At 38.2% G+C, this 13,540-nt stretch overlaps 1 long non-coding RNA gene across 1 annotated transcript; it reads left to right on the top strand.

Annotated features, from left to right (window-relative positions):
* The first annotated feature begins 352 nt into the window (after positions 1 to 352).
* LOC128283840 (uncharacterized) lies at positions 353 to 1,599 on the top strand. Its single transcript, XR_008274239.1, has 2 exons — positions 353 to 464; positions 1,242 to 1,599. It is a non-coding gene; the product is annotated as an uncharacterized LOC128283840 (long non-coding RNA).
* Positions 1,600 to 13,540: the final 11,941 nt, after the last annotated feature.

Here is a 13,540-nt window from a genome sequence, read left to right as displayed (position 1 = left end):
TATTTTGATTATGAAGAAAGTGATGAATATGTTGTTTAAAGAAGAAGTTTGTTGAAGAATGTTGTGAAATTTGCATGTACATTCGGCCTAGTACACATATGATGCGAAAATCTTGCAATTTATTTTTGATTTTATGCAAGAATGACTAAGCATAATCGGCCACATGAGGGGAATTATTGTGCATGCATTCGGTTAGAGGCAAGCTTAATGATGCCTATTCTTGACTTAGGTAATCGGCTACCTTGTTGTGAGCTAAGGCCGAATGTGTGCGTAATTAAAGAAAATTGACTAAAGTGCTTAGTTATGTGATGTTGAATCAATGATGTATTCGGCCAAGGCTAGCAAGCGAGACTTTAATAAATTGAATTTGTTTGAATTAGCTCAAGAGCTTAGAGGGCCACAATTGGATAAGGGGAAGGAAAAAGTGATCGAATAGCCGTCAAAGCCGTTCGACAACATCCGAGGTAAGTCCTCAAGAAATGACCCTACTCGAATTATGTGAAATGAAAAATTGATGTGTAATGACTATTGATTTATGTGTGTATGAGTATTTGAATGATACCGGACTAAGTTCAAGGCGATTATGCTAGTGATATGTTTGTGTTTGAGCCTTAGTAACGAAAATGAAATATGAATGGGAAATGATTCTCGATGTAAATGTGTGCATGAGCAATTGAATGATATCCGGGCTAAGTCCGAAGACATTTATCTTGGTAATTACATCCGGGTTAAGACCCGAAGGCAATTGTGCTAGTGACTACATATGGGCTAAGACCCGAAGGCATTTGTGCAAATTGTGAAATCCGGGTTAAGTCCCGAAGGCCTTTGTGCGGGTTACCATAACCGGGCTATGTCCCGAAGGCGTTTGAACGAGTAGCTATATCCGGTTAAACTCGAAGGTATGCGATTTGAAAATTATAAGCTTGCTGGAAAATTTTCAGCTAATGCACTTGTGAAACTTCCCAATAACAAGGTATGTGTTGTGTGTGCTTTGCGCTAGGAGTAAGAGCTTATGAATATTCGCTCCTATGATGGAACGAGTTATCGCCTTAACGAAGCCGTTATTTGTGTATGAACATAAGAGTTGGGATGGTGAAGTAAGTATGATTATGTGAATGTGTATTAATGAAATGATTCATTTGGCTATGTGAATGTAATGCTTTGGTTAAAGCTGATTTTATTGCTTGAGACTTACTAAGCATAAAATGCTTACTCCGTTGCTTTGGCTCTCTGTTTTATAGATTTTGCTCGTAGCAATCGGATTCGGGATCATTAAAGTCGAAGTCATCTACACTATCAAAGCCTCCATTTTGGTATAATTTTGGTTGAACTTTGAAATGGCATGTATAGGACTACCCTAATGTTGAAGGTCATGTACCTTTCGGTTTTGTGTAAGCTTGGATAGCCATGCGAAAATGGCTTATATCGTTTTAGTATGATTCTATAATAGTTTGTATGATAATCATTATGGGGTATGAAATTGTTTGAAAGGATTAGCCATTGGAATGGTTAATCATAATCACACTTTGTGCTATGGGTGCAAAAAGGGCCATTTGAATCGTGGAAATCATGAAATAGGTAATGGTTACTTTGAAAACAGATGCTGGCAGCAGCAGTGGTGTGGTTTTGAAAAATAACCAAAATTTGTAGGAATGGTATTAAATAGTGAATAAATTATGTAAATGAACCTTAATGAGTCTACTTTCATGTGGAATAAACCAAACGGTCATAGGAGTTACATGTTAAGAGATATTAAAGCTATTGTGAGATAGGGCCAGAATGGTTTCTGGGTCCCCTGTCGCAACTTTAAAAATTTATTATAAATTATCCAGAAAGAATTAGGAGTCATGTCTTATATGTACAGATTCCATTTTGAGTCTAGTTTCATTAGAAACAAACGGCACCAGTATTAAAGCCCTGTACAGAGAGATATTCAAGTTGTAACGTGCGAAGATCAGAGCAGTAAATCCCTGTAACATGGGTGACTTTAAATAATAAAATGTACCAATTGGTCCGACCAAAAATTATAGAAATAAATACATGGATGTATATATGAGTCTAAATTCAGGGAAAATTTACGGAATCAGTTTCCGAGTTTTGAAACTCGAGATATGATTTTTAAGGTGACAGTGACGTAGATTTCCAGCCTGTCTGGAAATGTCAAATTGGTGGGTGAAATATGTGGATTTGGCTTGTTAACCCCTCGTGTCCGACACCGGCGATGGTCTCGGATTCGGGGTGTTACAATTTTATTGGTATCAGAGCCACGGTTTAGTCGATTCTAGGACTACCGTAATATGTTTGGGGTCTAGCTATACATGCCATTAAGTGATAAATTGATAGTGTGGAGATTTCTGAAAATTTGAATTTGTGTTTGTTTATAGCAATGGATCCCGATCCCAATCGAGCAATAGTGATGATGTGGAGAGTGTGGCGCTTGCTCCGCGCAAGGGACAAGGCGACGGACTCTCAACCTATGGCCGACAATCCGAATGATGAGGCTAGGCAAGCCTTTTATAGTGTGATGAATGATTGGTTCAACCAATACATTCGAACTAACAGGTCGCTCCACAACCTCCATTCCCGACTAATGCAACCCCCACCTACAATACCTCCCATGAATCGACCAAATAAGGTCAAGTAAGCCCCGTCGTGAATTCGTAAACATGGGGCCACTTGAATTCAAGGCTACGGATAGCGACGATGTCGAGCAAGCTGAATTTTGGTTGGATAACACTATCCGGTGCTCGATGAGCTATCTTGTACACCGATGAGTGCTTAAAGTGTGCCATCTCCTTGCTACGCGATTCCGCCTATTATTGGTGGAGTACTCGACTTCGTGGTGCCTAGAGAGCAAGTGACTTGGGAATTCTTTCAAACCGAGTTCGAAAAAGTATATCATCGAGATTCATCGACCAAAAGCGAAGGAATTTCTTGATCTTAAGCAAGGTTCTATGTCGATTCATCGACTACGAACGAAAATTTGTGAGGCTTAGCCGATGACGCGAGAATGCATTTCGTCCAAGCTATTATGTAAACGCTTCGAGGATGGGCTGAATGATGATATAAGGATGTTCGTTGGCATTCTCGAAATCGAGAGTTCGTAGTACTTGTTGAGCGAGCTTGTAAAGCCGAAGAACTTAGAAAGGAGAAACAAAAAGTTGATGTGGGAACCGGAGAATTCGAAAAGGTCCTCGGAAAGTCTCTTCAACAGCATCGAAGAGATTTCGAGATGATGTGAGCCGATCTAGAGGCGCCGGGCTTTTCTAGACGAGGACGCGATCGACCCCTGTGACCACACGAGTCACTTGATCGCCGATGGTGGAAATGATCGCGAGAGAGGCGAGTGTCGCATTGTGGCAAATGGCATTCGGGGAGCTGTTGGTTCCGTGATCGCTCTGCTATAAGTGTGGATCGGCCGACCACCTTATGAAGGATTGCCCGAGGTTGCTTGAACAAAATGTAAGTCGAGTAGAAACCCGGGTGCTACCTTCGCCGAGGTAGGCCACCTAGAAATGTGGGCAATGTTAGTGGCGGTCGAGAGGATCTAGAGATGCTACCATCGGATCCGAGGCTCGTGCTCTGCTAGGACTTATGCCATACGCGACGCCGAGGATTTGCCTCACCGGATGTCATTACCGGTACTTTCACTCTTTTCAATACTAATGTGATTGCTTTGATTGACCTGGTTCTACTCATTCTTATATATGTGAAACCTTAGCATCCGATAAGACTTTGCCTATTGAGTCTCTTGAGTTTGTAATTCGGTGTCAAACCCTTGGGTCATTACGTGCTTGTCAACAAAGTGTGCAAGAAAAGTCCCTAGTGTTCCGAGGTTCTTGTTTTCCGGCGGACTTGATGCTTTTGCCGTTCGATGAATTGACGTTATTCTTGGTTTGGATTGGTTGACCATGCACGATGCGGTTATAAATTGCAAAAGCAAGACTATCGATTTGAGGTCTGCGAATAACGAGATAATTCGGGTTGAGTCTACGGACTTAAAGGGTTACCGGTGTAATATCGGCAATGTTGGCGGAAATATGTAAGAAAAGGGTGCGAAGCGTACCTTGCGTATGTGCTCGATGACAAGGAATCGAAAAGAAACCCGAATCGATGCGGTGGTTTGTGAATACGGATGTTTTCCACGAAGAATTGCGGGTTTACCACTGTTCGGGAAATAGAATTTGGCATCGAATTGGTACCGGTACCACTCCAATTCGATAGCTCCGTATCGTATGGCACCAACGGAATTAAAGGAGTTGAAAGCTCGGTTGCAAGAATTGGTGGATAGAGGTTTTGCTCGCCGAGTTTTTCGCCTTTGGGTGCGCCGGTGTTGTTTGTGAAAAGAAGGATGGAACCATGAGGTGTGCATCGACTATCGTCGACTTAATAAAGCGACGATAAAGAACAAATATCCGTTACCACGTATCGATGACTTGTTCGATCAAGCTGAAGGAGCCTCGGTGTTCTCGAAAATAGATTTGAGATCGGGCTATTATCAATTGCGAATTTGAGATTGGACGTACCCAAGAGGCGCCTTGAGCGAGATATGGTCACTATGAGTTCCTAGTGATGCCGTTTGGGCTTACTAATGCCCTGCGGTATTTATGGATTTAATGAATCGGATCTTCGACCATATTTGGATCGATTCGTAGTCGTGTTCATTGATGACATCTTGGTCTATTCAAGAAATGAGACCGAACATCTTTGAACACACGAGGTTAGTCTGCAAATTTTACGGGATAAGCAATTATATGCTAAGTTAAGCAAGTGTGAGTTCGGTTAAGAGAGGTTAGCTTCTTGGGTCATGTGGTATCCGTGATCGGGTATTCGAGTCGACCGAATAAAATTTCAGCCATACTTAATTGGAAGCCTCAGAAATATTCTTGAGGTTCGGAGCTTTTTGGGGCTTCTTAGGTTATTACCGACGATTTGTAAAAGGTTTCTCAACGATAGCCACGCCGATGACGAAGCTACTCCAAAAGGATGTTAAGTTCGAATGGACGGAGAAATGTCAGAAAAGTTTCGATCAACTGAAAACTTATTTGATTGAAGCCCCAATTCTAGTGCAACCCGAATCTGGCAAAGAGTTTGTCATCTATAGTGACGCCTCCCTACTTGGGTTAGGTTGCGTATTAATGCAAGAAGGTCGAGTTGTGGCCTATGCGTCGAGGCAATTAAAGCCACACGAGAAAAATTATCCGACCCATGATCTCGAATTGGCTGCCATCGTATTCGCCTTGAAGATTTGGCGACATTACTTATTTGGTGAGAGGTGCCATGTGTACTCGGATCACAAAAGTCTCAAATATTTGATGACCCAAAGAGACTTAAATCTGCGACAAAGACGTTGGCTCGAGCTGTTAAAGGATTATGAGCTGGTCATTGACTATCACCCGGGAAAAGCGAATGTGGTTGCGGATGCCTTGAGTCGTAAATCATTATTCGCTTTACGAGCGATGAATGTGCACTTGTCCGTTCGATCCGACAATGTGTTAGTAGCTGAATTGAAAGCCAAACCATTATTGATACATCAAATTTGTGAAGCTCAGAAGGTCGACGATGAGTTGGTTGCAAAACGGGTCGAGTGTGTTCGAACAAGGAATAGGAGTTTCAGATCAATGATGACGATTGTTTGAGGTTCAGAAGATGTCTGTGTGTTCCAAGGAATTCGGAACTTATTTTGATAATTCTGAACGAAGCCCATTGTAGCCGAATGGCAATCCACCCGGGGAGTACGAAGATGTACAACGATTTGAAACGTCGGTTTTGGTGGTATGGTATGAAACGAGACATCTCGACTTTGTTTCAAGATGTTTAATATGTCAACAAGTGAAAGCGGAACATCAAGTGCCTTGAGGATTACTTGACCGATCACGACCCGAGTGGAAATGGGATCGAGTCACAATGGACTTTGTGTCCGGACCGCCATTGTCGACAAGTAAGAAGGATGCGATTTGGGTTGTTGTTGATAGATTGACTAAGTCGGCTCACTTTATCCTGTGCGTCGGATTTCTCATTGGATAAACTAGCTGAATTGTACGTTTCTCAGTTGTGAGATTACACGGGTACCGATTTACATTGTGTCGGATAGAGATCCGAGGTTCACCTCGCGATTTTGGAAGAAATTGCAAGAAGCTTTGGGTACCAAGTTGCATTTCAAAGACCGCCTTTCACCCCCAAACCGATGGTCAATCCGAGTGGATAATTCAGATACTTGAGGATATGTTGAGATGTTGCATCCTCGAGTTCGATGGTTCATGGGAGCGGTACCTACCTTTGATTGAATTCGCCACAACAATAGTTTTCAATCAAGTATTAAGATGGCGCCTTCTGAAGCTTTGTGCGAGGCGTAAATGCCGTACACCATTGTTTTGGACCGAGCTCGATGAAAACAAAATTTTGAGTGGATTTGATTAATGATTTGAACAGAAAGTAAAAGTAATCCGTGAAAGTCGAAAATAGCCTCCGATCGTCAGAAGTCGTACGCGGATTTGAAACGAAAGGACATTGAGTATCAGGTGGGAGATAAAGTGTTTCTTAAAGTTTCGCCGTGGAAAAAGATACTCAGATTCGGCCGTAAGGGCAAGTTGAGCCGAGATTCATTGGGCCGTCTGAAATCTCGAACGAGTTGGCCCGATTCGCGTATCGTTTGATTTTGCCCCGAACTCGAAAAGATTCAACGTCTTCCATGTTTCAATGCTTGACGCTATAGATCGATCCATCGCACGTGATTGATCCATCAGAAGTTGAAATTCAAGCCAATATGAGTTATGAGGAAGAACCGATTCGTATCCTGGCACGTGAAGTGAAAGAGTTGCGAAACAAGCGGGTTCCGCTAGTGAAATTGTTATGGCTCAAACACGGGATAGAAGAAGCTACTTGGGAAACCGAGAACTCTATGAAAGAGCGATACCCAACCCTATTTACCGGTAAGATTTTCGGGGACGAAAATTTCTTAAGTGGGGGAGAGTTGTGACAGCCCAAAATTGACCCTAGTTGGGATGTGGTTTCGGGACTACAAAACCGAGGCATAAAAAAAATAATTTAAAATTTATTTTGATGCCTATAGTATGTGTGTGTTCATGTGTGACATTTTTTATGATTGATTTAGTGTTATAAAGGTGAATTTCACTAGAAGGGACTTAGTAGTGAACTTTGAAAGTACGATAGGGAAATGTGTGATGACTAATTAAAGCATGCATGCAAAACTATGGACTTGCATGTCAAATTTCCCCAAAACAAGCTAGTGGCCGGCCATGACATGGTTTATGGGCAAAGAAAACATGTTGAAACATGTTTTGTTAATGCATGATGAATTAAATGATAAAATAATTAATGATGTTGGATGAGAAACAAAAAAAAAATCAAAAAAATAGCTCATCCTTTCCCCCATTGCCGTGCAAGTGAAAGAAAAACAAGAAAAAAATTGTTCATCCTTGTTCTTTCCTTTTTGGCCGAAAATACTAAGGGAGGAGATAGGATTTTTGCTTCATGCTTGGTTTAGAAGAGATCTAGAAGGAGATTTGGCTAAATTTGCATCAAGATTAAGGTATGTATGAGGTTGTGTTAGGAGTTTCATGCATGTTTTGGTTGCTAACTTGATGTGCATGTTAGCCATGGTTCAAATCCTTGTTATGCCATGGAAATGGCATTTGGCCAATGTTGTTATTGTGTTAAAGCCATTGCATGCTAAATGTGAAGCTTGCTAATGATGCATGCAATGATGGATTGACTACTCTTGAAACTTCTTTGTACCAATTTTAAGTAAGACATTGAGTTTTTTTGTTTAACCATGATTGAAGTTGAAAGGGCATGATTGTGATGTATTCGGCCATGATGCATTCATGAGCATGGTTCATGCTTCTTGCATGTTAGTTAAAATTTGTGTTTTGGATGGCTATGGACACCTTGAAATTCGCCTTGCACTTATATGTGTATATATGATTGCACATGATATTTTGATTATGAAGAAAGTGATGAATATGTTGTTTAAAGAAGAAGTTTGTTGAAGAATGTTGTGAAATTTGCATGTACATTCGGCCTAGTACATATGATGCGAAAATCTTGCAATTTATTTTTGATTTTATGCAAGAATGACTAAGCATAATCGGCCACATGAGGGGAATTATTGTGCATGCATTCGGTTAGAGGCAAGCTTAATGATGCCTATTCTTGACTTAGGTAATCGGCTACCTTGTTGTGAGCTAAGGTAGAATGTGTGCGTAATTAAAGAAAATTGACTAAAGTGCTTAGTTATGTGATGTTGAATCAATGATGTATTCGCCAAGGCTAGCAAGCGAGACTTTAATAAATTGAATTTGTTTGAATTAGCTCAAGAGCTTAGAGGGCCACAATTGGATAAGGGAAGGAAAAGTGATCGAATAGCCGTCAAAGCCGTTCGACAACATCCGAGGTAAGTCCTCAAGAAATGACCCTACTCGAATTATGTGAAATGAAAAATTGATGTGTAATGACTATTGATTTATGTGTGTATGAGTATTTGAATGATACCCGGACTAAGTTCCGAAGGCGATTATGCTAGTGATATGTTTGTGTTTGAGCCTTAGTAACGAAAATGAAATATGAATGGGAAATGATTACTGATGTAAATGTGTGCATGAGCAATTGAATGATATCCGGGCTAAGTCCCGAAGACATTTATGCTGGTAATTACATCCGGGTTAAGACCCGAAGGCAATTGTGCTAGTGACTACATATGGGCTAAGACCCGAAGGCATTTGTGCAAATTAATCCGGGTTAAGTCCCGAAGGCCTTTGTGCGGGTTACCATAACCGGGCTATGTCCCGAAGGCGTTTGAACGAGTAGCTATATCCGGTTAAACTCCGAAGGTATGCGATTTGAAAATTATAAGCTTGCTGGAAAATTTTCAGCTAATGCACTTGTGAAACTTCCCAATAACAAGGTATGTGTTGTGTGTGCTTTGCGCGCTAGGAGTAAGAGCTTATGAATATTCGCTCCTATGATGGAACGAGTTATCGGCCTAACGAAGCCGTTATTTGTGTATGAACATAAGAGTTGGGATGGTGAAGTAAGTATGATTATGTGAATGTGTATTAATGAAATGATTCATTTGGCTATGTGAATGTAATGCTTTGGTTAAAGCTGATTTTATTTCTTGAGACTTACTAAGCATAAAAATGCTTACTCCGTTGCTTTGGCTCTCTGTTTTATAGATTTTGCTCGTAGCAATCGGATTCGGGATCATTAAAGTGAAGTCATCTACACTATCAAAGCCTCCATTTTGGTATAATTTTGGTTGAACTTTGAAATGGCATGTATAGGACTACCCTAATGTTGAAGGTCATGTACCTTTCGGTTTTGTGTAAGCTTGGATAGCCATGCGAAAATGGCTTATATCGTTTTAGTATGATTCTATAATAGTTTGTATGATAATCATTATGGGGTATGAAATTGTTTGAAAGGATTAGCCATTGGAATGGTTAATCATAATCACACTTTGTGCTATGGGTGCAAAAGGGCCATTTGAATCGTGGAAATCATGAAATAGGTAATGGTTACTTTGAAAACAGATGCTGGCAGCAGCAGTGGTGTGGTTTTGAAAAATCACCAAAATTTGTAGGAATGGTATTAAATAGTGAATAAATTATGTAAATGAACCTTAATGAGTCTACTTTCATGTGGAATAAACCAAACGGTCATAGGAGTTACATGTTAAGAGATATTAAAGCTATTGTGAGATAGGGCCAGAATGGTTTCTGGGTCCCCTGTCGCAACTTTAAAAATTTATTATAAATTATCCAGAAAGAATTAGGAGTCATGTCTTATATGTACAGATTCCATTTTGAGTCTAGTTTCATTAGAAACAAACGGCACCAGTATTAAAGCCCTGTACAGAGAGATATTCAAGTTGTAACGTGCGAAGATCAGAGCAGTCGATCCCTGTAACATGGGTGACTTTAAATAATAAAATGTACCAATTGGTCCGACCAAAAATTATAGAAATAAATACATGGATGTATATATGAGTCTAAATTCAGGGAAAATTTACGGAATCAGTTTCCGAGTTTTGAAACTCGAGATATGATTTTTAAGGTGACAGTGACGTAGATTTCCAGCCTGTCTGGAAATGTCAAATTGGTGGGTGAAATATGTGGATTTGGCTTGTTAACCCCTCGTGTCCGACACCGGCGATGGTCTCGGATTCGGGGTGTTACAATAAAAATGTGAAATGAAAGAAAATGTGGGTTGCTATAATTATGAAAAATATTTGGCTAGGCTTGGGTATCCAAGAAATTACATGCATTTCATTATACGAGCCTTAGGACTAAATTGTAAAAAGAGAGAAAAGGTTAGGGGTGAAACAATCATTTTTCCCTAGGATAAGTTTTAGGCCGGAAATGAACAACGTGAGGTATTAATAATCTATTTTCACTGATATAGATCCCGGGGAACTAGTTCCAGAGGTCGATCGTGGAAAATGAAAGGTTTTGGAATAACCGAGATACTAATCCGGAACGACTATCAGGTAAGTTAGTGTAACTCAACCGGTTATCTGTATAAATGTATTGATTCTATTGTTGCGATGAACTGATTGTGTGATGAATGAAAGATAAATTACATGAAATTTCTCTAAATCCCTAAATTGTTTGGAAGAAGGTAAAAATCCATCTGGATTATTGTACCCTAATGGATATGATATATTACACGAGAAATGAGATCCTGCATGTGTTGCAGAAAAGATTTACCCCGGAAGGGTATATTTGAGACTAACTTGATGATTGAGTGCATGTGTTAGGAAAAAGTGTAATTATAATTGATGGATGACATGGCATATAATGACTGTGTATTTAAATGTCCGGTAAGTTTACTTTCCGTTATACAAACTTACTAAGCATGTTAATGCTTACCCCCTTTCTTTTCCCTGTCTTATAGAGCTGAAAGACTCGTGAAGATTAGAAGACGGTTGGAGCATTGTCTACACTATCAACTTGTCTCGCTTGGTATAAGGAAACTTTCATTTTGTTAAAATGGCATGTATGGGGTTATAGTCATTTTGTTATATGTGTCATTTGGCTAGCCAATGAAATGGCTTATGATGATATACTTATTCTTTTGTATATGGCCATAAGATGTGGCTCATATTGATGTGGGTTGTAACCCTACTTATTTTCCATGCTTAAGTTTAAGTGTTTCATATGATGTGTTGATGTGGTATCATGGATGGATATGTAACACTCCTAACCCATATCTGTCGCCGGACTAGGGTTACGAGGCATTACTGAACAAAACCATAATTCCGAACGTTCACATATTCAAACAAATTAATAATCATGTTGCATTTACAAATCATACTTCAAATTTAACAGAATCTATACCATTCAAATAATCACATTTTCATTAACAAATGTATATATATATACACGTATACTTTCATTATAAACCAAACCATTATGGCAAGCTTCATCCGAATACACAACATGTACATATATATATAATTAACATCTTATTAAAAATTCATATATCTCCTATAGTGCATTATTACTCAAATCACTATTCATTTGGTAAATATCTTTATCTCACTTACAATCTATATTCAATAACTAATCACTTTAAATACACATACACTTAACATGCAAACCGAACTAAGTTCTTTTCATAAAACCAAAACATACCCTATATCATGCATATCAAAATATCTTCTAAACAAGCTTAACATATGAACTTATATTTATAATTAACTATACATATTCCAAAATCAAATCATATTTATTCAAAATATAAATACACATCATGATCGAAATATCAACCACAACCAATTCCAACTATCATTTTCAAGCTATTTCCAAAACATATAGCACCATTGACATATACTGTTCTTTCATTTCACATAACATTATAATCAAAATGAGTATAAACCATTACCAAATATAACCAAATCCAAACTTTAAAGATAAGCCATATTCACATGGCTCAATATATATACATATTCAAAGTTGAACAAAATACATATTAGCCTATACATGCCATAAGTTCGAAAATAGACTTTTAAAAGTACCGAAAGTTGACGATAGTGTGGATGACTTCAATAACGATCCCCAAGCTCGTAACTTACGAGCAAAATCTATAAAACAGAGTAACAAAAACACACACAGAGTAAACTACGTAACTTATGAGCAAAATCTATAAAACAGAGTAACAAAAACACACACAGAGTAAACTAACTTAGCTTAGTAAGCCTTAAGCAAAATAAACAACTCACTGAATATCAAAACATTCAAACTAACCAAATTATATCAATAATGTTATACTTTAACATATTAAGATACCTTGGCCGAATGCTCAAAAATTAATTATGTAACATCACATAAATATTTCTTATATAGCCAATTATACAAGATCAATTATATCATCACATAGACACTTACATATAGGGCCGGATACACAAAATTTATTATATCATCACATGTGGCCGAACAGATAAAAGTTAAATAAAATATCACATGTAACTTATAGTTCAAATTCAAAAGAACATCACATATGGCCGAATATGCATATTTAAGATAACTTTACATATATCCGAGTATACAATTTCAATATAAGTTCACATGTAATCGAATACTAAAATTCAATATAACCTCACATGTAGCCGAATATACAAGTTCAATATAAGCTTACATGTACTTACCTATATGGCCGAACATATACAAGGTAATTTATCTCAATTTCACTTGCTCAATATCCACAATAATTTGAACTCTTATAATCACAGACTTGTAAACAAATCACCGGTATAAAACCTGCTAGGCATAAGCCTGAATCACACACCAGCACAAGGGCTGCTAGACCCAAGGTTTGATATTTATTCACCGGCAATAAGCCTGCTAGGCATAGAGCCCGATCAATGTCACCAGCACAAGGCTTGCTAGGCTCAAAGCCCAAATATCCCAATTATATAATCATTCCACAACATTTCATATATCAAATAGTCCAATATTCCATGTAATACATATACACTTTCAAGAGTTTTGAATCAGTTGAATAAAATTCAACCACATTTAATCTTTGATATATCACATTCGGCTAATGCTAACAAATTATAAAATTTAAATCATCTTAATAGAAATAGTTTATATTCAAAATAAACCATGTTTAATTGCTTAAAGACTTACCTCGGATATCGACGGACGTTACAAATTGGCTATTCGACTATGTTTTCCCCGATCCAAGTCCGATTTCTTTTGTTGTTGATCTATATAATTTCAAATTAACCTTATTTAAACACAATTTCACTCAATTAAAACCAACAACACATAAATGGGCAAATTATCATTTTACCCTTGATATTTCATACTTTTACAAATTAGTCCTAATTGTACAAAACACAAAATACACCAAATCTCACAACAATGTAGTTGGGCCGAATTTTCCATATAACCATACTAATCCATATATTTCTTCTATTTCACATTTTAATCTCTCAATTTATTATTTTTGCAATTTAGTCCTAATAACTCAAAATCATCAAAAACTCCAATACAAAACATGTTAATCTAAA

This window comes from Gossypium arboreum, chromosome 2 (genome assembly GCF_025698485.1).
Source record: "Gossypium arboreum isolate Shixiya-1 chromosome 2, ASM2569848v2, whole genome shotgun sequence".
In the NCBI taxonomy this organism is placed as follows: Eukaryota; Viridiplantae; Streptophyta; class Magnoliopsida; order Malvales; family Malvaceae; genus Gossypium; species Gossypium arboreum.
This window is presented reverse-complemented; position numbering and strand designations above follow the sequence as displayed.